Here is a 26,015-nt window from a genome sequence, read left to right on the forward strand (position 1 = left end):
AAAGGACAGGTGCCCATACACTAGTAAGATTTATCATCAGATCTGGCTGGTTGGGACAAAAACATGGTGATGGATGAGTGACAGTTTGTCGGTTTTCCAGCATTTCCAAGCTGTCAGCTGTCATTTGCTCTCATCCATAACCAGGTTTTTGTTCCAACCAGCCAGATCTGAAGATAAATCTGCGTGTGTATGGCCACTAAAATATTTAATTTACTGAACAAACTTTTTACTGACCTTGGTTTCCAATTAGCTGGGACAACTCTCGACGGCTCATTGTAGCCGGAGGCAGAAGGTGATCGAAGGGAGAAAAAGAAGAAAAAAAGGGGTAAAAGAGAAAGAAAAAGCACAGATGTAATTGTGCGCTGAGCTCCACTCACTGGTCACTCACTACAGTCACTGGCTGCGATTTTTTTGCCTGAAAATATCTCTTACCTGAGAGCTGGTTTTTTCCCTGCGTCCTCGTCCACTTCTGCCCAGGAAATGCCAGTGCTGAGGCTGCATCATTCAAATGTGGCATGCGGGCGGCAGTTGGTGATGGCCGTGCGGCACATCACAATCTACATTATATTCCACATCATCCTCTTCCAGGACAGGGGAAATGACCAAAAACAGACACCCAGACATATGTACATGTGTAACACTAGCTTCTGTGCATTAATGTAGCAACCCAGCATCTGTAATACACCGTGAGACAGGTTTATTAAGCCTGATGAAGCTGCACCAGCCAATCAGCCCCTAACTGTCAATGTTAAACCTATCCTGTTAGGAGCTGATTGGTTGGTGCATTATCACTTCCCACTGTATCATGTCACCAGGCTTAGTACATGTGGCCCAGTGGGAGGTGATTTGCTGATTAAATAAAAATGTAAAGAGAAATACAGTTTTCCTGATGATTTGATGCTGCGCATCTCAGAGTGTCTCAGTTGTGCCGGGTGACTTGTGCTGTGTGTCGCATTAATGCTACAATAGGTATATGAGGATGCCCTGACATCACAGCGGGCGAGATGTACGAAGCTTAAAAAGTGATAAAATTGAGAGTAATAAACAACCAGCCAATCAGCTGGTAATAGCCATGTCGCAGGCTGTGTTTGAAAAGTGACAGGTAGGAGCTGATTGGTTGGAGGTTTATCACTCTCCATTTTATCACTATTTAAGGCTCAGTACATCTCGCCCGCTTAGCGTGTTGTGATATACTTGGATGACAGACACCGTTCATCTCTTCTTCTAATTATGGAAAACGTTTATGCATTTTATTATTGCTAATGTATGATTGGAGGATGGAACTCCGGGTGATTGATGTGTTTAGGACATTTGAGTGATAAATGGTGTGTACACACGGTGAGATCCCCTTGCTCTGCGACTTAATGGTGTGTACACACTTGTACAATGTGCATATACTATATAGTCAAAATCTCATCTGGATCTCATGTAGATCGCACAGGTTTTAACCCTTGTGATCCCGATGCATGCTCCCGTATCTCAGCCAGAAAGTCTTGGCTGCATAGACTATATAGTGCAGATCTGCACTATGTAGTCTACATTGTATGCAGATAGTCTAAATTGTAATATAGCTGGGAGGGATAAATAAATAATAGATGAATAATACAGTACAGGATAGCGCTGGTATTAATGCAAAAACAAAAGTGAAAAGATGGAGACTGGTCTGTGAGGTAATGTAGAGCAGGAATAATATGGGGGGGGGGGTTTCACCTTGTGCTTTGGTCTCCCTTACTTCTCTAGATGAAATATATATATATAAATGGCTATATGCAATATTTCAAATGAATACAAATGAGAGTAAGGATGTTTTGTTTAACCCCTTCCTGACACAGCCAGTTTTTGCCTTCCTGACAGAGGCCTTTTTTTCAAATCTGACATGTATCACTTAAGTGGGGATAACTTTTTTTTGCTTTTACTTATCCCAGTGATTTTGAGATTGTTTTCTCGTGACACATTGTACTTCAAGTTAGTGGTAAATTTGGGTCGATACAGTCTGTGGTTTTTTGTGAAAAATACCAAAATGTCGTAAAAAAATGGAAAATTTAGCAATTTGCAAAATGTTAAATTTTCTGCTTGTGAGACAAATAATCATACCACTCAAAATAGTTAATAACTAACATAGACCATATGTCTACTTTATGTTTCCATCATTATTTCAACTTCCTTTTAAATTTTTTGGACACTAGGAGGCTTACAATATGAATAGCAAATTCTCAAATTTTCAAGAAAATTTCAAACACTGATTTTTTTAGGGACCAGTTCAGTTCTGATGTGACTTTGAGGGACTTGTATGTGAGACACCCCCATAAATGATGCCATTTCAAAAACTGCACCCCTCACAGTACTCAAAACAGCATTTTGGAAGTTTGTTAACCCTTTAGGTGTTTCACAGGAATTAAAAGTGTAGGTGAAATTTCAAAATTTCATTTTTTTTGCAGATTTGCAATTTTAATACTAATAATAATAAAGGAACACAGTAGATTTTACTAAAGAAATGTGACTAAAAATTGATTCCCCCAATTCTTTTGTTTTCATAAATATCCTATATGTGGCCCTAGTGTGCACGATGACCAAACCACAGGCTTCATAATAGAAGGAGCACCTACTTGATTTTGGAGCCTCCTTTTTATGAGATTATTTTTTAGGCACCATGTAGGATTCTAGGCACCATAAGATGCTAAAAGTTAGGAACCCCCCCACAGGTGACCCCATTTTGCAAACTACACCCCTCAGGGAATTCATATAGGGGTATGGTGTACATTTTAAACCCCCAGGGGTTTCACCAATTGTGGTACAACTGGGCAGTGAAAATGAAAAATTAAATTTTTTACACAAAAATGCAGTTCTGGCTCAAAATTTTTCATTTTCACAAGGAATGAAGGAGACAAAGCACCCCAAAATCTGTGCCCCAATTTCTCCCGAGTTCGGCAATGCCTCACATGTGACCAAAAAATACCATTTGGGTGCATGGCAGGACTCAGAAGGGAAGGAGTGATTTTGGGATTTTGCAGCTCAGATTCTGGTGGAATGTTGGTGGGTGCTATGTCGCATTAGCAAGACCCCACAAGCACCAATACAGTGGAACCCCCCCACAAGTGACCCCATTTTGCAAACTACACCCCTCAGGGAATTCATCTAGGGGTATAGTGTACATTTCATACCCCCAGGGGTTTCACCAATTTTGATACAACTGGGCTGTGCAAATGAAAAATTACATTTTTTACACAAAAATGCAGTTCTGGCTCAAAATTTTTAATTTTCACAAGGAATGAAGGAGACAAAGCACCCCAAAATCTGTGCCCCAATTTCTCCCGAGTACGGTAATGCCTCACATGTGACCAAAAAATACCATTTGGGTGCATGGCAGGACTCAGAAGGGAAGGAGTGATTTTGGGATTTTGCAGCTCAGATTCTGGTGGAATGTTGGTGGGTGCTATGTCGCATTAGCAAGACCCCCCAAGCACCAATACAGTGGAACCCCCCCACAAGTGACCCCATTTTGCAAACTACACCCCTCAGGGAATTCATCTAGGGGTATAGTGTACATTTCATACCCCCAGGGGTTTCACCAATTTTGATACAACTGGGCTGTGCAAATGAAAAATTACAATTTTTACACAAAAATGCAGTTCTGGCTCAAAATTTTTCATTTTCACAAGGAATGAAGGAGACAAAGCACCCCAAAATCTGTGCCCCAATTTCTCCCGAGTACGGCAATGCCTCACATGTGACCAAAAAATACCATTTGGGTGCATGGCAGGACTCAGAAGGGAAGGAGTGATTTTGGAGCTCAGATTCTGGTGGAATGTTGGTGGGTGCTATGTCGCATTAGCAAGACCCCCCAAGCACCAATACAGTGGAACCCCCCCACAAGTGACCCCATTTTGCAAACTACACCCCTCAGGGAATTCATCTAGGGGTATAGTGTACATTTCATACCCCCAGGGGTTTCACCAATTTTGATACAACTGGGCAGTGAAAATGAAAAATTACATTTTTTTACACAAAAATGCAGTTCTGGCTCAAAATTTTTCATTTTCAGAAGGTATGAAGGAGAAAAAGCACCCCAAAGTCTGTGCCCCAATTTCTCCCGAGTACGGCAATGCCTCATGTGTGACCAAAAAGTGGCAGGACTCAGAAGGGAAGGAGTGATATTTGGATTTTGCAGCACAAATTCTGGTGGAATGTTGGTGGGTGCTATGTCGCATTAGCAAGACCCCCAAAGCACCAATACAGTGGAACCCCCCCACAAGTGACCCCATTTTGCAAACTACACCCCTCAGGGAATTCATCTAGGGGTATAGTGTACATTTCAAACCCCCAGGGGTTTCACCAATTTTGATACAACTGGGCAGTGAAAATGAAAAATTACATTTTTTTACACAAAAATGCAGTTCTGGCTCAAAATTTTTCATTTTCAGAAGGTATGAAGGAGAAAAAGCACCCCAAAATCTGTGCCCCAATTTCTCCCGAGTACGGCAATGCCTCACATGTGACCAAAAAATACCAGTTGGGTGCATGGCAGGACTCAGAAGGGAAGGAGTGATTTTTGGATTTTGCGGCTCAGATTCTGGTGGAATGAATGGTGGGTGCTATGTGGCATTAGCAAGACCCCCGAAGCACGGTGAAATTATGAACCTAATAATCCATAGATGTGTGGTATATTTTAAAACACTCCTTTATACATAGGCCGGGTTTGTCGGGGCAAGTGTCACACTGGAAAATAGTTTGCTTTCTTATTCCCTTTTTATAGCAAACTTTGCACCTTTTTTGTGTCCTGCCCTTTTTTCCAGTGGAGTGGATTTCATCAGGAAAATGCTGCCCTGGTACAATACGGGGGCCAGTACTAGAAGTACTGGGGCCCTCTGCCTGCTGGTTCCCAAATATTAGGCCCTTTATGACTTCCTCTTGAAAGTGCATAAATGTCCCCCTCTGGCCGGTAGAACGGAATAGCACGTAAGCGTTATACAGTGCCATCTGGATGATATACACGGCCAGCTTCTTGTACCAGATTTTTGTTTTCCGCAGGGCACTGTACGGCTTCAGTACCTGATCTGAAAGATCCACTCCGCCCATGTACCTATTGTAATCCAGGATACAATTAGGTTTTGAGGTGTGGGTACTGGTACCTCGTACAGGGACGGAGGTGGTACTGTCTCCGTGAATTGTTGTCAGTATAAGGACATCCCTCTTGTCCTTATATTTGACCAACAACATATTTTCGGTGCATATTCCCCTGCTTTCACCCCTTCTCATTACTTGGGCAATGTGCGTTTTTGGGAGGCCTCTTTGGTTCTTGCGCACAGTACCGCAAGCTGCTGTACCTCTTGAACCAAGGGCCTTAAACAGGGGGATGCTAGTGTAAAAGTTATCCACATAGAGGTGATAACCTTTATCCAGGAAGGGGTGCACTAAATCCCAGACAATTTTTCCACTAACACCTACGAGGGAGGGGGGGCATTCTGGCGGTTCAATTCTTGAATCCTTCCCTTCATATACCCTAAACATGTGGGTGTACCCTGAGGTGCTTTCACACAGCTTATACATTTTTATGCCATACCTTGCCCTCTTACTGGGAAGGTACTGGCGGAATTTAACCCTTCCTTTAAAATGTATAAGGGACTCGTCGATACAAATAAATTTTTCAGGGATGTACAGATGGGGCAGGTCCCATCTTTGCAGGGGATGGCGCTGGCGTCGCCAGCCGCCATCCCCCGCCAGCGCCATGGCGATTGCGAGAAGGGGACGCGCGCGCACGCGAGGCGCGCGCGTCACCTTCCGACGGCGCTTCCATCGGTTCCCCCGGGTCCCCGCCGCCTATTAGCACCCCCCCTAACCCTGTCCGTCTCCCTGAGGCGGAGACGGACAGGGTTTCCGTCACGCTGGCGACGGAGACTGAGACGCGCGTGCGCGTGAGACGCACGCGCGTCTCAGTATATTCGCCGGCGAGGCTGCTGGCGGGTCGCCAGAGGGGACGTGCTGGCGACCCGCCAGCAAGGATGGGACACAGCACATACTGTACATCTCTGCAAATTTGGCACTGAAATGATCAATGACCGGCCTGACTTTGAATAGCCGGTCAAAGGTGGGATCATCTCTGGGTGGGCACTGTGCATTATCGTTGTAATGCAAAAATTTAAGGATCATCTCAAAACGAGCCCGAGTCATGGCCATACGGTAAAATGGGGTGCTGTACAGAACATCTGTACTCCAATATTGCCTAATTTCTGGCTTTTTTACTATGCCCATATGAAACACCAGACCCCAAAACGTCATCATCTCTACTGCATCTACAGGGGTCCACCTAGCAAATGATGACGTGGGGTTTTGAGCAATAAACTGCTGGGCATATAAATTAGTTTGGTCCACCATTAAATTTATAAAATCATCAGAGAAAAATAATTTGAAAAAGTCAATTTCTCTGAGACCTGTGGAATCAAATTGGATTCCTGGCATGGCCAAAAACTCAGGAACCTGGGGCTCAAAATTGTCTGGTGGTGGGGTCCATACGAGATCAATTATTGGGGGGGGGGTCTCAGCTGCTCTACGGGGGCGTCTTTGAGGGGGTCCCTCATCACCAGAGGAGGAAGAGGAGCTTAAGACGAATCCTTCAAATTCCCCGCTTGCCTCACTGGCTGTGTCAGAGTCAGAGGCAAGCATGGCATATGCCTCCTCCGCTGAATACATTCTTCTGGATGACTGGGATGACATTTGGGATGCCATTTGGGATGCCATTTTTATTTTTGTGTTACTGGTAGTGAAATGTTACAACACGTGTATAGTGTAGGGGGGGTACAAACTTTATTTCAACCCGGGGGGTATGTAGTGTGTAGTGTGTATGTAGTGCAGAAAAAAAAAATACTTTATACAGGAATTTGATCCCAATAAAAAAAGAAAAAAAAATTGAAGGGGTTAAAAAAAAAAAAAAATTGAAGGGGTAAAAAAAAAAATAAAAAAAAGGTCCTGCGCCAAAAATTGAGCACAGATGTTGGTCAGTAACGTCCGTCACTGAACAGCGCTCAAAGGCAACAGGAATTTGATCAAAAAAAAAAAAAAATAGATCAACCCTGTGCCGAAAAAGCTGATCAGTGATGTACGTCACTGATCAGCGCACAGTGGCCACAGGACACCAACAAAATCACAGTGTGTGTAAAAAAAAAATTAAAAAAAGACCCCACAGCACCCTCAAAAAAAAAAAAAGGTGATCAGTGATGCGACACTGATTACCAGTGAGGGGCAGCAGGTGCACAACCTTTGGTGCAACTGACAGTGCAACTGGCAGCAACTGACAGGTATATATAAAAAAAAAAAACCTCTGCACCCCCAAAAAGTTGCTGATCACCTCAGATATAGTGATCAGCACAAAAGGCGGGGGCAGCAGACACAAAATATAGCACTCTCTATCACTCTCTGTCACTATCTCTCTTTATCTCTCTATCTCTCACTATCTATCACTCTATGACACTGCAGCAGCAGCACTGACAGTTATATATATGAAAAATAACCCCTGCACCCCCAAAAAGTTGCTGGGGGTGCACAAAAGGGGGGCAGCAGACACAAAATATAGCAGTCTCTATCACTCTCTGTCACTATCTCTATCTCTCTATCTCTCACTCTATGACACTGCAGCAGCAGCACTGACAGGTATATATATATTAAAAAAAAACCTGCGCCCCCAAAAAGTTGCTGATCAGTTAATTTATACTGATCAGCACAAAAGGGGGGGCAGCAGTCAGTTATATAAAAAATATATAGCACAATCTGTCACTATCTCTCTATCTCTCTCTATCTATAACTCTATCACACTGCAGCAGCACAAAATATAGCACTCTCTGTCACTAGCCCTCTCTATCTCTCTCTATCTCTCTCTCTCTATCTATAACTCGATGACACTGCAGCAGCACAACACAGCACAGGAAGTCACAAGAAGTAGCAAGATCCAGGCAGTGATCAGGTAAGTATTTTGCAAGGTTCAGGTCAGTATACTGCGGCAGCTAGGCACGGTGACCGCACTGCACGCAATTCCAGACCGGAATGGCGTCTGCAGTGCAGTCACCGTTAGTTTAAACCCCCCTCCATGGCTGTGATTGGTTCGTCGGTCCGACGAACCAATCACGGCCTTTGGGGGCGGGCAGGGTGAGGTGGGGTGACACCAGTGTCACCCTTACACCCCGCGGTGATTGGTGCTGTACTTTACAGCACCAATCACCTCCGATCCCTGTGTCACCGGCGAACGTTATTCGCCGGTGACACAGAAAACGCTGTGAATGGCTGTTCACACTGAACAGCCAATCACAGCGATCGCCGACGGGGGGGCGGCATCGCAGCCCCCCCTGGGCATGCAGGGACATGTCTGCTGTCAGGGACAGCAGACATGTTTAAACTGTCACCGCGTCTATAGACGCGGTGGCAGTTAAATGGCATGACGTACATTTATGCCATGTATCGAGAAATACTACCCGACCATGACGTAAATGTACGTCAAATGTCGGGAAGGGGTTAAAAAGTAAGTGTTTATTTGTTACTTGTTTCCAAGCAGGGCGGCCGGTGCGCTGAATGCTTACTGGGCTATTCTCCGTAGTGAAATTGCATGACGCGTTATAGTAGCATGCGATGCATGTGATGTCCATATAAAGTGCACAGGAGTGCTTATACAATGAAATATTGAATCCGATCTCAGTGCACCCAATGCGTTGCGATATTTTATTGTACAAGCAGCCATGTGATGGGTGTTTACAATTGTAATCCCCTATGCCATAGTTTTGCATCACCCCCAGTATCAATGCCACCCCGAAGCGTGACGAGTAGCGGCGGAACGCGTCCTCCGACCTTTTCATACCCCCACTATCCACGTCGGCGTGGAGTTGACTTTATATAGTGTGGGGAGCGCAGCGCGCCACTGTGCCCGAAGCGTGGCGAGCGGATGCGGATTACATGTAAAGTAGTCCACATCCCCTCACGGGGCTCGCTGTGCTCGCCACACTATATACAATCAACTCCATGCCGACGTGGATCGTGGGGTTCCGCCACCCCTCGCGGGGCTCCCTGTGCTCGTCATGCTTCGGTGTGGTGTTGATACTGGTGGGGTTTTAGGAACAGATTCTACTCTCCATCTATGGGAGTCATGGAATTCACGGAAAGGGGGCCTGAAATCGCATCGCGCGGTGAAAACGTACCATGCGATGCGATTTCACTACGTTTGCGTACGTAAGACATCTGGGCGCCCTGCTAGGAAATAAGTACCGTTTATTTGTATTTACATGCAAAGGTTTACTAACCCATACAATATAAAATGCAATTTGTATACTAAAAAGAATAAAAAAAAAAAAAAAGGTGCTAAAATACAAAATCAGTATTGAGCTTGTAATATCAAGTGATTCTATGAGTCTCCTCTACTAGTAACTAATACTGGTATACGCATACACAGAGGGTGGGTATTGGGGAGGGGGGATCACATACACGGACTGACAGTCCAGCCCACTAACCTTATGCCATGTTATACCCGAGGTCGCAAACCTGAAGGACTGGCTTGTTAAAACAGATATGAAAAAATCCGGGTCCTCCCCTCAAAGTGACTCATTTCTGCGTCATATCAAACATGGATGCAGTAGATGTGGTTCCGGTACCTGCCAGCATAGGTGCCAATTATGTGGGTGCTTGAGGGCCCGAGCACCCACGGAAATTGATGAGCACCCACCTGCTCAGCAGCATCCCACTCGCCCGTGTCCCACTGCACTCCCCCTCCCTCGCCGCTGGCACAGGTACTGTGTGGGCATTTATGTATTTGGCACTGTGGGGGCATTTATGTATTTGGCACTGCGGGGGCATTTATGTATTTGGCACTGCGGGGGCATTTATGTATTTGGCACTGCGGGGGCATTTATCTATTTGGCATTGTGGGGGCATTTATGTATTTGGCACTGTGTGGGCATTTATGTATTTGGCACTGTGGGGGCATTTATGTATTTGGCACTGTGGGGGCATTTATCTATTTGGCACTGTGTGCGCATTTATGTATTTGGCACTGTGGGGGCATTTATCTATTTGGCACTGTGTGCGCATTTATGTATTTGGCACTGTGGGGGCATTTATGTATTTGGCACTGTGTGGGCATTTATGTATTTGGCACTGTGGGGGCATTTATCTATTTGGCACTGTGTGCGCATTTATGTATTTGGCACTGTGGGGGGCATTTATCTATTTGGCACTGTGTGCGCATTTATGTATTTGGCACTGTGGGGGGCATTTATCTATTTGGCACTGTGTGCGCATTTATGTATTTGGCACTGTGGGGGCATTTATGTATTTGGCACTGTGTGCGCATTTATGTATTTGGCACTGTGGGGGCATTTATCTATTTGGCACTGTGTGCGCATTTATGTATTTGGCACTGTGGGGGGCATTTATGTATTTGGCACTGTGTGGGCATTTATGTATTTGGCACTGTGTGGGCATTTATGTATTTGGCACTGTAGGGGCATTTATGTATTTGGCACTGTGGGGGCATGTATTTATTTGGCACTGTGTGGGCATTTATGTATTTGGCACTGTGTGGGCATTTATGTATTTGGCACTGTGGGGGCATTTATGTATTTGGCACTGTGGGGGCATTTATGTATTTGGCACTGTGTGGGCATTTATGTATTTGGCACTGTGGGGGCATTTATGTATTTGGCACTGTGGGGGCATGTATGTATTTGGCACTGTGGGGGCATGTATGTATTTGGCACTGTGGGGACATTTATGTATTTGGCACTGTGTGGGAATTTATGTATTTGGCACTGTTGCCATAATTTGAATATTGGAGACAACTGTGCTGCGTAATATAAATCAGTATTATTTTGTGGCCATGCCCCTTTCCCATGAAGCCACTCCCCTATATTTTTGCCTTGAGCACCCACCAGCAAAAACATAAATCGGCACCTATGCCTGCCAGTTCCTCCTTACGAGTCATTGGCCACCATTTTAATTGTGACCGTATGTTTGTTTTATACCAAATCATATGCCCTTATGGCCTGGTATACATCGGCAAGACGGAATGCAAATGTAAGGAAAGGATGACGGCCCATCGGTCATCCATATAAAGTGCCCTTGCCATAGGCTGTAGCGACCAACCGGTCTCTAGGCATTTTGCAGAATTAAAACACCCATTGAGGACATTGAGGTTATCACATGATAGATAGGGTCCAACCCCTCAGTTGTGGAGGTAACAGGGCTGCCAAACTAATACAATGTTAGTGTTCCTTCTAGGAACTGGGCAGGGCGGTGCTGCACGGGGCAGCATAAAGGGGGTCGACCTGGCCTGCTGACATCACCATTGTGGACTGGCCCAGGTTGCCGACAGCACCAAAGGGCCAACGATGTCACCAAAGGGGGCGGGCCCTGCCACCGAAGTCACCAAAGGGGATGGTCCTGGCTGCCGCCATCACCAAAGGAGCTGGTTCAGATCCGCCAACATCACCAAAGGGGGCACTGACTGGGAATTCACTGCCGGGAAAGGGCTGGCATCTACGGCGGCGCTGGGCTTTTCCTTGTGCACTGGCGGGGACAGGCAGCAGGCTATTCTAGCAGAGAGCTGCTAGAGGGGCGGGGCTATAACAGCCTAGTGCAGTGGTTCCCAAACTGTGCGCCTAGGCTCCCTGGGGTGCCTCAGAGCACTTGCAGGGGTGTCTCAGGTTGGTGGTCCAGAACCAATTAAAATTATTTCTCTTTCATCCAGCAGGGGCCACTGGCGTTCACAATGGGTAATAGAGCTTGGCTTGCTGGGAGCTAGCACACTAAAAAAAAAAACTTTAGAAAAGACTGGCTCCTCCCCTCTATTACCCAGCAACCCCCAGTTAGATTTTTGTGCTCAAGGGAGCTAGTCACAGTGGAGCACTGCTCCACTTAACTTGCACATATATATATATTTCTTTCTTCTTTTTTTTTTTTTTTTTTTCTCTCTCTTTTAAAACTTGCAAAGCAGCCCTTCCCAGCTTCTTCAAAAGCTTGGGTCCGGGTCTGAAGCGCCCTGGCAGTAGCCAGACGTCGGTCAGGACCTCTTTAAAGGTGCCTGCCGGGACGTGCTCAGTGTGCCTGCGGCCCCTGGACAAAGGGACCGTCATACACCAGAGAAGCAAGCCAAGCCAGCCTCAGCGGTAAGTAACCGCATTGCGCCCCCGTGACTGCCCCCGCTCCAGCTCCGACGCCAGCGCCGCTGATGTATGGCATCTCCCCCTCTGATGAGGCGCACGTGCTCCCCGGCGAGCGGAATGATCAGCGCTACTAAGCGCTTTGATGTCCGCCTGCTGGAGTCGGCGTGGGGAGAGAGAGACGCTGCAAAAGACAGGTGTCTGTGCGAGGGGAAGGGAATGGGGTTGCGCACGCGGCGGGCGCCATCTTGGAGGTGGCAGGCTAGGCGCAGCCAAGTTATATGTACTGTAAATGCACTAAACAGTACATGGTTTTAAAACTGCTGTCTTTTCCTATACAGAGGATCACACAGCTGCAGGTCAAGACCTTGCTGCAGATGTAACCCCTTCCTTGCTGACTGTAGTGGGGAGTTTTAGGGGTTTCCTTATTGTGGGTTTAGGCAGATTCCCTCTGGTGCCCAGCAGCCCCTGGTCTCCCTGCTTTGTTCACTATACTGTGGTGTGTGTTTGAAGTGTGTCATTAACTGGTACTTCTGTGGCTGGAACGATGACGGGCAGGTCCTCTACAAAGGCAGCCCAGAAGGCTTTTGCTTGTTCCTCATGTGGGGACAAGTTTACTCAGTCCTCATCAGAGACTAGAAGCACCGTATGTACAAATTGTTCCTCACATGTGTCCACAGAAGGGGATCCTAACACAGCCCCATCGTGGGCCTCTCTTTTGACAGGCGCTATGACTAACCTGTCATCTGAGTTAGCAGAAAGCCGTCGGGCTGAGCCGGCTTGGGCGGCCTACCTTACAAGGTCGGTTGATCATTTAATGACAACTCTCACTTCGGCCCCTAAGACTCCGGTAGTTAGGGCCAAACGGCCCCTCCCAATTATCACCTCCGACGACGAGGATTGTCATCAGGAGGAGGCTGAGGAGGAGGAAGATGAGGAGTGGGAGGAGCTACCCGAGGAAATTCCCGAAAAGCCAGAGCCAACACACTCTGGGGTAGATTCCCTTATCCTGGCAGTACGCCAGGTTTTAAATATCCCTCAGGATCCCATACAGGAACCTCAGGAGTTTGACTTGTTTGGTAAGGAACCTTCCCCTAGGGCAGTTTTTCCTTTCCCAGGACAAGATCAGTTGGCAGCGCCCTGGAAAACCCCAGACAAACGTTTCATTACCCCTAAACGTTTCTCAACAATATATCCTTTCCAGGCTTCTGCTTTCACCAGATGGGAGACTCCACCTCCAGTAGATGCCTCGGTATCCCGGCTGTCAAAGAAGACCACGCTGCCGGTCCCTGGAGCTGCTTCGCTAAAGGACCCGTCAGACAGAAAGCTGGAGGCGACACTGAAGGCAGTTTACACTGCAGCAGGTACTCAATTAAGACCAGCTATTGTTTCTGCCTGGGTAAATAAAGCAGTCCTTAAATGGGCGGAACAGCTTAGAGATGGGTTAGAGGCAGGCACTTCCAGACAGGAACTTAAACTTTTGGCCGAGCATATCCAGGAAGCTGCTTCCTTTTTGGGGGAAACCTCAAGGGATGTCACCCAGATTTCGGCCAAAATCTCAGCTAATGCAATCGCTGCCCGCAGGGCTCTATGGCTCCGCTCCTGGACTGCAGATGCAGAATCCAAGAGGGCAGTGGAAGGGTTGCCCTTTACTAGGGACATACTCTTCGGTCCAGAATTGGACAAGTGGATTTCACAGGCCACTGGGGGGAAGTCGGCATTTCTACCGTCAGCTGCGCCGCCGGCTCGTCGGCAGTACACTGGCCCGTCATTTAATTCCTTTAATTCCTTTCGGCCGCAACAGCATTCCTTTCGTGGCAGAGGCCGTGGGTTCTCGCAGTCCTTTCGGGGTGGAAGAGGCCGTGCTAGAGCACAGTCCACCGCTCGTCGACAGGAACCCAAGCCACCAGCAAAACCGGTGGCATGACGGTCTCCCGGCCTTCTTGGGAAGGTCTCAGGTGGGTGCCCGTCTAATAGACTTTCAGACTCAGTGGAACGACACCACCTCGGATACCTGGATTCGACAGCTGATAAGAGAAGGATACAAACTCGAGTTCACAGAGAGACCTCCACGACGGTTCCTAACAACACCTCTACCAGGAGATCAGCAAAAGAGAACTGCTCTACTAGCGGCAGTACAAAGACTACTAGACGCTCAGGTGGTAGTGCCGGTGCCGTCACAACAGAGGGGTCAGGGGTTTTTCTCCACCCTCTTTGTGGTGCCGAAACCGGATGGTTCCGTCAGGCCTATCCTGAACTTAAAGTCCCTGAATGTATCCATTGTGTACCATCGGTTCAAAATGGAGTCCATTCACTCGGTAATTCACTCCCTGGAACCGGGCGAGTTTATGGTGTCCTTGGACATCAAGGACACCTACCTCCATGTACCGATATGGATCCCACATCAACAATTTCTCCGTTTTGCGGTGGGCAGGGATCACTTTCAGTTCAGGGCTCTTCCCTTTGGGTTGTCATCAGCGCCCAGGATATTTACGAAGGTCCTATCCGTGATGATCGCGGCCCTCCGAGTAGAAGGGGTCACGATCATACCGTATTTAGACGACCTCCTCATCAAGGCCCCGTCAATCCAACTGTTGTTGGAACATGCCAATCAGACTTACCAGATGCTCGTCAAGCACGGGTGGATGGTGAACTTTCAAAAGTCAAACCTAATTCCTTCCCAGAGGTTACAATTTCTGGGATTAATTCTGGACACAAATTCCAAGAGGATTTTCTTACCGGACGACAAGGCATCGTCAATTCAGCGGATGGTGGCTCAGGTATTGCGATACAGGCAGGTGACTATCCACCTTTGTATCAGACTCTTAGGGAAGATGGTGGCGGCCTTTCCGGCTCTGCAATTCGGCCGATTCCACTCCAGAACCTTACAGTGGGACCTCCTGAGCCAGTGGTCGGGCTCACATCTGTTCATTCACCGGACAGTGCGGTTGTCAGCCCAGACTCGGACTTCCCTTCTGTGGTGGACCATCGCGAACAACCTCAAGGCGGGACGCAGGTTCGCGGTCTGGGACTCTGTACTACTGACCACGGACGCGAGTCTCCGAGGTTGGGGGCGGTAGTCCTCGACCTTCGATTGCAGGGTCGGTGGTCGGACTGGGAGTCCCGCCTGTCCATAAATATATTGGAGTTGCGTGCAATTCTCAATGCACTGCTGAGCGCTCAGACGATCTTGAGAAACCAGCCAATCAAGGTGAGATCGGACAATGCGACGGCCGTCGCATACATAAATCGTCAGGGCGGCACAAGAAGTCGAGGAGCAATGCGAGAGGCTTCCAAGATTCTTCGCTGGGCGGAAAAGTTCAATGTCATCCTAACAGCAGTGTTTCTACCCGGCGTGGACAACTGGGAGGCCGACTTTCTAAGTCGGCAGGATCTTCACCCGGGGGAATGGTCGTTACACCCAGAGGTCTTCCAGCAGATAACACAGCGGTGGGGGACTCCACAGGTGGACCTGATGGCCTCACGTCAAAACCATCAGCTACCGACTTATGTCTCTCGGACGAGAGATCCGGCAGCAATGGCAGTGGACGCGCTCACCATTCCATGGAGGTTCCACTTCATTTACCTGTTTCCACCGCTTCCACTTCTAGGTCCGGTACTAAAAAGGATAAAAAGAGAAAGGGTAAAAACCATTCTCATAGCACCGTACTGGCCCCGCAGAAGTTGGTTCTCCGACCTACAACAGCTGCTGATGGAAGATCCGTGGACACTTCCTCTGCGACCAGACTTACTACTCCAGGGTCCATTTCACCACCACAACGTTCTCCAGTTACGTTTAACGGCGTGGCTGTTGAAACCAAGGTATTAAGGAGCAGAGGAGTACCTTCGGCAGTTATTCCAACCATTCTGAGGGCCCGGAAACTGGTTTCTGCGGCCCATTATCACCGTATCTGGAAGGCCTATGCGGTATGGTGTTCTAACCGAGGTTGTCCCTTCAGGACCTTTAAGTTATCCAGACTCCTGTTGTTCCTGCAATCAGGTCTGGATGCTGGTCTGCGCCTGGCTACCTTGAAGGTTCAGGTATCGGCATTATCTGTTCTCTTCCAGAAAAAATTAGCCCAGATTCCAGAGATCCAGACCTTTCTACAAGGGGTGTTACGAGTTCAGACTCCATTTGTTCCACCAACGGAACCTTGGGACCTCAATCTGATCCTAGAGTTCTTGCAATCTTCTACGTTTGAACCGCTTGAGAGGGTGGAGCTTAAGTACTTGTCCTGGAAGACACTCATACTTCTGGCATTGGCCTCGGCGCGTCGGGTATCAGAGCTGGGCGCTCTGTCTTGTAAATCGCCTTATCTAATTTTTCACGACGACCGGGCAGAACTAAGAACGCATGCCGCTTTCCTACCAAAGGTAGTATCCTCCTTCCACGTCAACCAGCCTATCGTGGTTCCTGCATTTCAAGAAGGATCTGGCGGGACGGCACTGCTGGATGTCGTCCGTGCATTAAAGATCTATGTGACCAGAACGACATCCGTGCGGAAGACGGACTGCCTGTTTGTCCTTCATGACGCAGTCAAGAGAGGTTGGCCTGCATCCAAGCAGACCCTAGCCAGGTGGATCTGTTCTACAATTCGTATGGCTTATACGCAGGTAGGTAAACAGCCACCTTCTTCTTTGTCAGCCCATTCTACTAGAGCAGTGGGCGCTTCATGGGCAGCGCACAGAGGGGCATCCATTTCGCAGCTTTGCAGGGCTGCAACTTGGTCCTCCGTAAATACCTTCATTAGGTTTAACAAATTTGACACCTTTGCCTCAGCTTCCTCTGCTGTAGGTCGTTTGGTGTTACAGGATCCATCGAGCTTTCCCTCCCAGGGGATTGACTTTGGAACCTCCCCATTGTGAACGCCAGTGGCCCCTGCTGGATGAAAGAGAAAATGGGATTTTGGTACCTACCGGTAAATCCTTTTCTCTGAATCCGCAGGGGCCACTGGCCTCCCGCCCTGCTCGGAGGATCTGTCCGTTGTAGTTCTAGTTTAGAGTTGTATCAGTTGTTTGAATGTGGTTTCATTGTTAATTTCTGTTTCTATCTCCTCTCGTTCCCAAAAATCCTAACTGGGGGTTGCTGGGTAATAGAGGGGAGGAGCCAGTCTTTTCTAAAGTTTTTTTTTTAGTGTGCTAGCTCCCAGCAAGCCAAGCTCTATTACCCATTGTGAACGCCAGTGGCCCCTGCGGATTCAGAGAAAAGGATTTACCGGTAGGTACCAAAATCCCATTTTATGGCCAATGAAATAGGCAAAATCAGTGCTCATGGCTTCCAATTATAAAATATGTGGGTAAACAGAAGTGAATCATGTTCCTCACCATATAACTGGACCTAAGGATACAATTTAATCACAACTTATTTAATTTAATATTTTTTCTGAAACTCTCAGTAACAAACTTTTGGCCTAGGGGTGCCTTGAAAAATATTATGATAAATTAGGGTGCCGTGATTCAAAAAGTTTGGGAACCACTGGCCTAGTGTGAACACTACAATGTCAGACCAAATGGATCATGACACTGGATTTCTTTCCTCCATGTGGGCTTAATGAAAACCTGTCATTTTCCACATTTTATAGTGTTCATTCCAACACTCGCCATCTTTGAAAATCCATGCAGTTCCTCTTCCCTGCCTGGGGTGTCGCTGTCTGCTGTAGCTTCTAGCACAGTGTGGTCTGTATATCAGCATTGATATGCAAACCAGACCTGTGCTAGAAATACCACAGCAGACAGTGACACCCCAGGCAGGGAAGAGGAACTGCATGTGTTTTCAAAGATGGCGGGTGCTAGAATGCACACTATTTTACATTATTGCTCTGTTTTGGTAGTGCTATATATTGTGCCCGGTTTCTTTTCTGGCCCAAATATTGCATCTGGTGGAAGCACACGTGAGGGTATATTCTATATTAAGTATGTGCGCTGTTGCGTGTTAATTCTTCCCATGTGTGCTGCACGTCAGTCCATTTCTGTTTATTTATAGGCTACAATAATGCCCCTAGTGTTCTAGGTAGCCGCAGAATATACCTGGATATATGCGCATGTTATCAGTCAGCTGTTCTCATGTATCCCATATCATATCATATGCGGCACGCCCTTACATTCTATTAACACTTTTCCCTCACTAACACTACTGTATCTCTCTCTTATTTTAATTCCATTAATTTTTTTATTTTCTCTCTCTCTTTATATATAGCTTCGGCTTCCTATCACTAATTATTAACACTATAGTATCTCACTGGCGTGCCGCACTGGGCTTCCTAGCTTATGAGAGTTTTTGGGGTGCCGCACCCGTCACCTAGATATGGACCCCCAATATACAGAGAAGCCTTGATGTGGCTTGGGGGCATATCATACACCTGCGCAGGTATATGTAACCAATATCTCTGAATTCTATTATCATGTAGTGTTCCAGATTGGCTACTAATACTATTCAGTGAGCTGTGGGAACCAATGTCTTGTTTTACTATCCCATATCATTATAGGTAGCGTTGTTGCTATGGTGATGGGTTTGCCCTTTCTGTCGGAGGTCCCGCTCTAGCGAGATGATGTCATCCTTTAGTGTGGTGTGTACACATATAAAGGTAGGTCATTGTTTCTTCCTTGATGGTAAACTTAAACTGAAACGTTGTTATACGATCCCTGACTTCTGTCTTGCTTCTTACCTGTGTGCCGCACCTCCGCTTCTCTCCCTCTCTCTGGGGTTATGCAATCCCCCACTGCTATTTCGGACGGGTGAAATAGCGGCGGATGCCTATTCAATGTTGTCATTACCGACATTGAAGAGGCATCACGGCAGAACGAGCCGACTGTAAAATCTGCTGGGCCCGTTCTGCAGATAACAGCTGCGGATTGTCACGGTTTCGACAATGCACGGCCATTTACACGGCTGCGCCTTCTTTTCACAGAACGGCAAGCGTTGAATCCTGCCTGCCGATTTCCTGACGGGCAAACCGCAAACGGGCCAGGATCACGGCTGTTGGGATGGACTGACAGTCGTGATCCGTGATTGCATAACCCCCATAGTCTCTCTCTCTCTCTCTATCTATATATATATATATATATATAGATATAGATATATGTGTATATATATATGTATATATATGTATATACTTACCACGATCTCCAGCATTACAAATGTGGCTCCTGATTGGCTGCCCTACGCAAGCCCTGGCTTCTGATTGGTTGCCAATCAGGAAGTTCCTATTGGCTGGTGGCTAGTGCATGTCATCAGACATTTGGAAAAATTAAGTTTTTTTAGGGGGTCAAAGGTACAAAATAGACTCTTTAACCCTTTCAGATCCGGCTTCTAGTCAGGTTCAGCAGCCCTAGCGCTAGCAGCAGATCCGGTGGTGTGCCACTATAAAATAAGAACATTAACATCGTCCAACATTCAATGTAGATCATTTTTTTTAAATAAAAAAAGGACTACAAAGGGTTAACTTAGGCCCTGATTCTGGATGGCTGCGTAAGCTGCGAACATCACATCTTAACGAGCACCTGAGACGCCGCCGCGCCAAATTCACCACATTCCCAGTGATAATGAATTAGGCCCTTAGGTCATATAGGGCAGGCATGTCCAAGCTATGGCCCTCCAGCTGTTGTGAAACTACAAGTCCCATCATGCCATGCCACAGTTTTGCTATTAGGGAATGCTAAAACTATGGCAAGGCATGCTGGGATGTGTAGTGTCACAGCAGCTGGAGGGCCACAGCTTGGACAAGCCTGATATAGCATACATCTCTTACATGGAGACTCTCTGCGTTAGGCTGGGGGGGGTGTGGCCAGGACAAGGCCGCCCAGCACGCCGTGTCCTCCCCATCCATGTGCTGTACATACTCTCTGTACTGACAATACCCATGCGTTCCGATACCATCCAGCCCTGGTTTATACATGTGGTCGTATTGTCATTTATTTTCCGCTCATTTGAACTTTGCTGGATGTTGAATTCTACCTTCATGTAGTGATCTCTGCTCCTCAGCCGGCAGCTCGTGGTATTCTTTTATATTTTATCTAATATACTGACCCCATACGCAGCAACACACATCTCTATTGTTATGGTTTATTTCCATTGTTATTATAAAGGATATCATGAGTCAGAGAGATATTTACATTATTAAACATAGAAACATATAATTTCATGGCAGATAAGAACCACTTGGCCCATCTAGTCTGCCCCTTTTTTAAACATGTTACCTCAAACCATACTTGCCTACTTTTGAAAACTAGTTTCAGGGAGATTATAGTTGGTCATATAAGTTTGAACAGCGCCCCATTGAGGGGGCGTGTCATGCCCCACCCACAGGGCGTGTCTATTTACAAATATGGAGAGATTGTGAAAAGAGATTGTGAACGTGGCACCTAGAAGCGTGGGTGTGCACTGCTACATCTGAGAGGAACCTTGTAAAACGACTTATATACAAGTGTAGATGATCCCCAAAGCAGTTCGTAAGAGCTACAATACTTGGTAAAGTGCTGGGACATGGTGCTGATGATTCAATGTAACTGTATCTGTCTCTCATTCCTTTTTTTCCCCAAACAATGTAACCATGTAATGTGGGCTAGGTGACATGAGGGAGATTGCTAGATTAATGAGGGAGAGAGGGAGATTGCTGCTATTTCAGGGAGTCTCCTGCAGAATGCAGGAGCGGAGGTAACTATGATGTAACAGTGTAATGTGGGCTAGGTGACATGAGGGATATTGCTAGACTAATGAGGGAGAGAGGGAGATTGCTGCTATTTCAGGGAGTCTCCTGCAGAATGCAGGAGGGTAGGCAGCTATGCCTCAAACCATATTTGATCCTTATTTTTTTGTGAGGATATCAGTATGCCTATCTCAAGCAGGTTTAAATTGTACTACTGTATTTGCCTCTACCACCCGCTGATGCAGCATTACCAAGGGATTGTTGATAGAGAAGCTGCACAGCGTGAAGCCGTACGAGATGCTGAGGCTGCAGAGCGGTTAGCCAAACGAGAGGCTGCAGAGCGCAGAGCCGTACGTGATGCTGAGGCTGCAGAGCAGTTATCCAAACGAGAGGCTGCAGAGCGCAGAGCCGTACGAGATGCTGAGGCTGCAGAGCGGTTAGCCAAACGAGAGGCTGCAGAGCCGTACGAGATGCTGAGGCTGCAGAGCGGTTAGCCAAACGAGAGGCTGCAGAGCCGTACGAGATGCTGAGGCTGTAGAGCGCAGAGCCGTACGAGATGCTGAGGCTGCAGAGCCGTACGAGATGCTGAGGCTGCAGAGTTGTACGAGATGCTGAGGCTGCAGAGCTGTACGAGATGCTGAGGCTGCAGAGCAGTTAGCCAAACGAGAGGCTGCAGAGCTGTACGAGATGCTGAGGCTGCAGAGCTGTAGGAGATGCTGAGGCTGCAGAGCAGTTAGCCAAACGAGAGGCTGCAGAGCCGTACGAGATGCTGAGGCTGCAGAGCGCAGAGCCGTACGAGATGCTGAGGCTGCAGAGCCGTACGAGATGCTGAGGCTGCAGAGTTGTACGAGATGCTGAGGCTGCAGAGCTGTACGAGATGCTGAGGCTGCAGAGCAGTTAGCCAAACGAGAGGCTGCAGAGCTGTACGAGATGCTGAGGCTGCAGAGCTGTAGGAGATGTTGAGGCTGCAGAGCAGTTAGCCAAACGAGAGGCTGCAGAGCTGTACGAGATGCTGAGGCTGCAGAGCTGTACGAGATGCTGAGGCTGCAGAGTGTCAGGCCGAGCGTGTGTACCAGCTGGAGCTGGTGAGGCTCAGAGGCCAGAGCGCTGTTGGTGACCCAGTGCTGTATGATACAGAGCATCATGATGGGGAACCTTTACGTGAGAGTTCATCTGCCGGGGCTACTGAGTTACTATATCTAATATTCACACCTCTAAACCCCTGAGGAAGTCCCACAACAGAAAGAAAGGGACGAAACCGGTTGGGTCATATTTACCTCTCCATCCCCACTGGCATCATATCAGATAAGCAAATATCTTTCTATGCCATTGTATGGGTCCATCTTATACTGTTATTGTTTATGTGTATTGTTTTAAATCAGTGGTTCCCAACCTGTGATACGCGTACCCCTGGGGGTACGCGTCCACCTGCTCGGGGGTACGCGGCGGCCCGGCCTGTAATGGCGGACGCGGCAGTCAGACAGGTTGCTTGAGGGGAGGAGAGTGCATTGCACATCTCTCCTACCCCTCAGTGTGCTTCCCTGTGACTGGCCGCCCGTCCGCCAATCAATCAGAGCTTGCGGGCCAGCAGCCAATCAGGAGCCGGCCCGCAAACTTTGATTGGCGGGCAGCCCAGTCACAGTGAAGGGAAGGAGAGATACGCAGTGTGCTGTACTCTCCTTCCCTTAGAGAAGCAGCGGCGGCAGCTACATGGCAGGGGGACACTGGACTGTCCTCTCCCCAGCAGCAGCGTCAATGGTGAGTGTGCTGCTGCTGGGAAATACTATGGGGGCATTGCTGGCACTGTGGGGCATACTTGTTACTGGCATTGTGGGGCATTGCTGGCACTGTGGGGCATACTTGTTGCTGGCACTGTGGGGCATTGCTGGCACTGTGGGGCATACTTGTTACTGGCACTGTGGGGCATTGCTGGCACTGTGGGGCATTGCTGGCACTGTGGGGCATAATTGTTGCTGGCACTGTGGGGCATAATTGTTGCTGGCACTGTGGGGCATTGCTGGCCTTGTGGGGCATACTTGTTGCTGGCACTGTGGGGCATACTTGTTGCTGACACTGTGGGGCATACTTGTTGCTGGCACTGTGGGGCATTGCTGGCACTGTAGGGCATACTTGTTACTGGCACTGTGGGGCATTGCTGGCACTGTGGGGCATACTTGTTACTGGCACTGTGGGGCATTGCTGGCACTGTGGGGCATACTTGTTACTGGCACTGTGGGGCATTTCTGGCACTGTGGGGCATTGCTGGCACTGTGGGGCATACTTGTTGCTGGCACTATGTGGACATACTTGTTGCTGGCACTGTAGGGGCATTGTTGGCACTGTGGGCGCATACCCAGTACCATGGGGTCATACCTGGCACCGTGGTGGCATTCCCGTTTCTGGCACTGTGGGGGCATACCTGGCATCATTGGAGCATATGTGTATCTGGCACTTTTGGGGGCATATGTGTATCTGGCACTATTGGAAGGCTAACGTGATCCATGGGAATGTCTGTTGCTTCAGTAATAGAGATTTGTCAAGGTTCTGTTATTTTATATGCTGTCCAGAATGGGCTGTGCTTATATTGTGGTCAAGTGGTTGCACTTTTTTTTTTCTCGTCATTGCCAGTATGACTTGCCCCTGTTAAACCACACCCCTTTTTAGGCCACGCCCCCTAGAAATTTCACGAGGGGTTACTCATAAATGAAAAGCCTAATCAAGGGGTACGGGAGACAAACAAAAGGTTGGGAACCACTGTTTTAAATAAATGTAATTTTTTACAAAAAACAGCTTTTTTCAGTTTTGAGGTGTCCTGGATAACATCTGATGAAAAACTCACCAGGATTTGATAATTCCTAGTGTGAGTTTATTTACAGTTTTTAAAACCTTTTTATCGTTTAAGTACGAACAAGCAAAAGACCATGGGGGAGATTCTGTAAAGCAATAATGCGGTAAAAACCCCGTTATCGGGTATTTTAATAAGCAGCAAAACCCGCACGGCGGGTTTTCGCTGTGAGGGGTATCTCCAGCAAAAGCTGGCGATACCCCATAGAAGCCTATGGGCTTCTTAACGCGACCCACGCCGCCCCTAACGGACCCCCGCCGCCTCGCGCCGACACCCCCCCCCCTCACCTGCTGTGTCCAGGCAGCACAGCGTGTGCTGCCTGGACCTGTGACCTCCTTCCTGCACTGTATCCTCTTCCGGGTGCAGGGAGGAGGAGAGGCCACCCGGCAGCAGCAGCCCCGGGTAAAGGAGAGAGGGGGGAGCCGCCGGGACCCGCAGCACATCGCCGGCAAGATCGCAAAGGACAGCTCTTAACGCAAGAGCTGTCCTTTGCCATAATTATCCCATATGTTACAGCATATGCGATAATTAGGTGTGCGGTTGCCGGCGACGTGCAGCGGTAAGGGGGCGCGGGTGATACAGCATCCCGCCCCATGTTACATGAGACATGAGAGCTTCCTTGTTGAATATTGGTACGCATCTCTAACACATCTAAAAGGATTGTCACCATTATATATATGTCTAGTGTCCGTGTGTAACGGAAGCACTGCCATCTGCTGGCAGCGAGTGAAACTACATCTCTTTCCAAACAGAAACACAGAGACAATCATAAAGTAGCAGACTAGCTCTCAATCGGACTCAGCTAGTGTGTGTGTGTGTGTGTGTGTATATATATATATATACTAGGTGATTCATCGCGCCCTATGGGCGCTCTTCACACTGTCGTAAGGGGCTGCGCCCCCTTAATTTGTGAACGTTTGTATATGAGAAATATGGTTAGAATTGTATGAAAGATGCCCTGTATTGCAACTTAGGTGTCCGCGAATCGCGGGAGGGGGGGTCGCGGAGGGTGCCGCGAATTGCAGGAGGCAGGGTCGCGGGGGGTGCCGCGAATTGCAGGAGGGGGGGTTGTGGGGGGGTGGATGCTGCGAATCGCGGGAGGGGAGGGATTGCAGAGAATCGCGGGAGGGGGGTAGCGGAGTGGGTTGCCGCAAGTCGCGGGAGGGGGGTTACGGGGGCGGGGGTTGCGGCGAATCATGGTAGGGGGGGTCGCGGGGGGTGTGCCGTGAATCACGGGAGGGGGGGTCACGGGGTGGGGTGCCGAGAATCACGGGGGGGTGTGTGTGTGCCGTGAATCGCGGGAGTGGGGGTTGCGGGGGGGGGGGGGTGGGGGGGTGTGACGCGAATCGCCACAAGAAAAAATCAACACAGAAAGGTCAACACATGTAAATGTTGACATAAGTGTGGCACTTCATTGGTGTCCATGTCGACACATGAGAATGAATATGAAAACATTCAAAAAATGAAAAAAAAAACTTCAAAAACTCATGTCAACCTTTTTCATTGTCGACCATAGCCATGTCAGTGTTTTCCATGTGCAATTTAATTCTGGAGCTGCCGTGAATCGCGGGGGGGGGGGTGCCGCGAATTGCGGGAGGGGGGGTCGCGGGGTGGGTGCCGCGAATCGCGGGAGGGGGTTTACGGGGCGGGGGTTGCGGCGAATCATGGGAGGGGGGGTCGCGGGGGGGTGCCGTGAATCACGGGAGGGGGGGTCACGGGGTGGGGTGCCGTGAATCGCGGGAGTGGGGGTTGTGGGGGGGGGGGGTGGGGGGTGTGTGACGCAAATCGCCACAAGAAAAAATCAACACAGAAAGGTCAACACATGTAAATGTTGACATAAGTGTGGCACTTCATTGGTGTCCATGTCGACACATGAGAATGAATATGAAAATATTCAAAAAATGAAAAAAATTTTTTCAAAAACTCATGTCAACCTTTTTCATTGTCGACCATAGCCATGTCAGTGTTTTCCATGTGCAATTTAATTCTGGAGCTGCCGCGAATCACGGGGGGTGCCGCGAATTGCGGGAGGGGGGGGGGTCGCGGGGTTGGGTGCCGCGAATCGCGGGGGGGGGGGGTTGCGGGGGGGTGTGACGCGAATCGCCACAAGAAAAAATGGTACTTCTTTACTTTCACGGCGCCAGCATGGCGCCGCGCGTACTTCCGGGTTACGCTCGCCACTAACTAAGTAAAATAAACTAAGTTAACGCCATGCCAACATGGATAGTTCATACCTCCACTATCCATGTTGGCATGGAGTTGATTTTAATTAGCGTGGCGAGCGTAGGGAGCCACCGAGCCCGCAGCGTGGGCGAGCGAAGCGAGCCCCGCAAGGGGACTCTGACGCGCGGCTCGATGCTGCCACCGTGAAAGTACAGAAGTACCGAAAAAATC

Source organism: Crinia signifera, chromosome 6 (assembly GCF_055691185.1).
Source record: "Crinia signifera chromosome 6, ASM5569118v1, whole genome shotgun sequence".
NCBI classification, from domain to species: domain Eukaryota; kingdom Metazoa; phylum Chordata; class Amphibia; order Anura; family Myobatrachidae; genus Crinia; species Crinia signifera.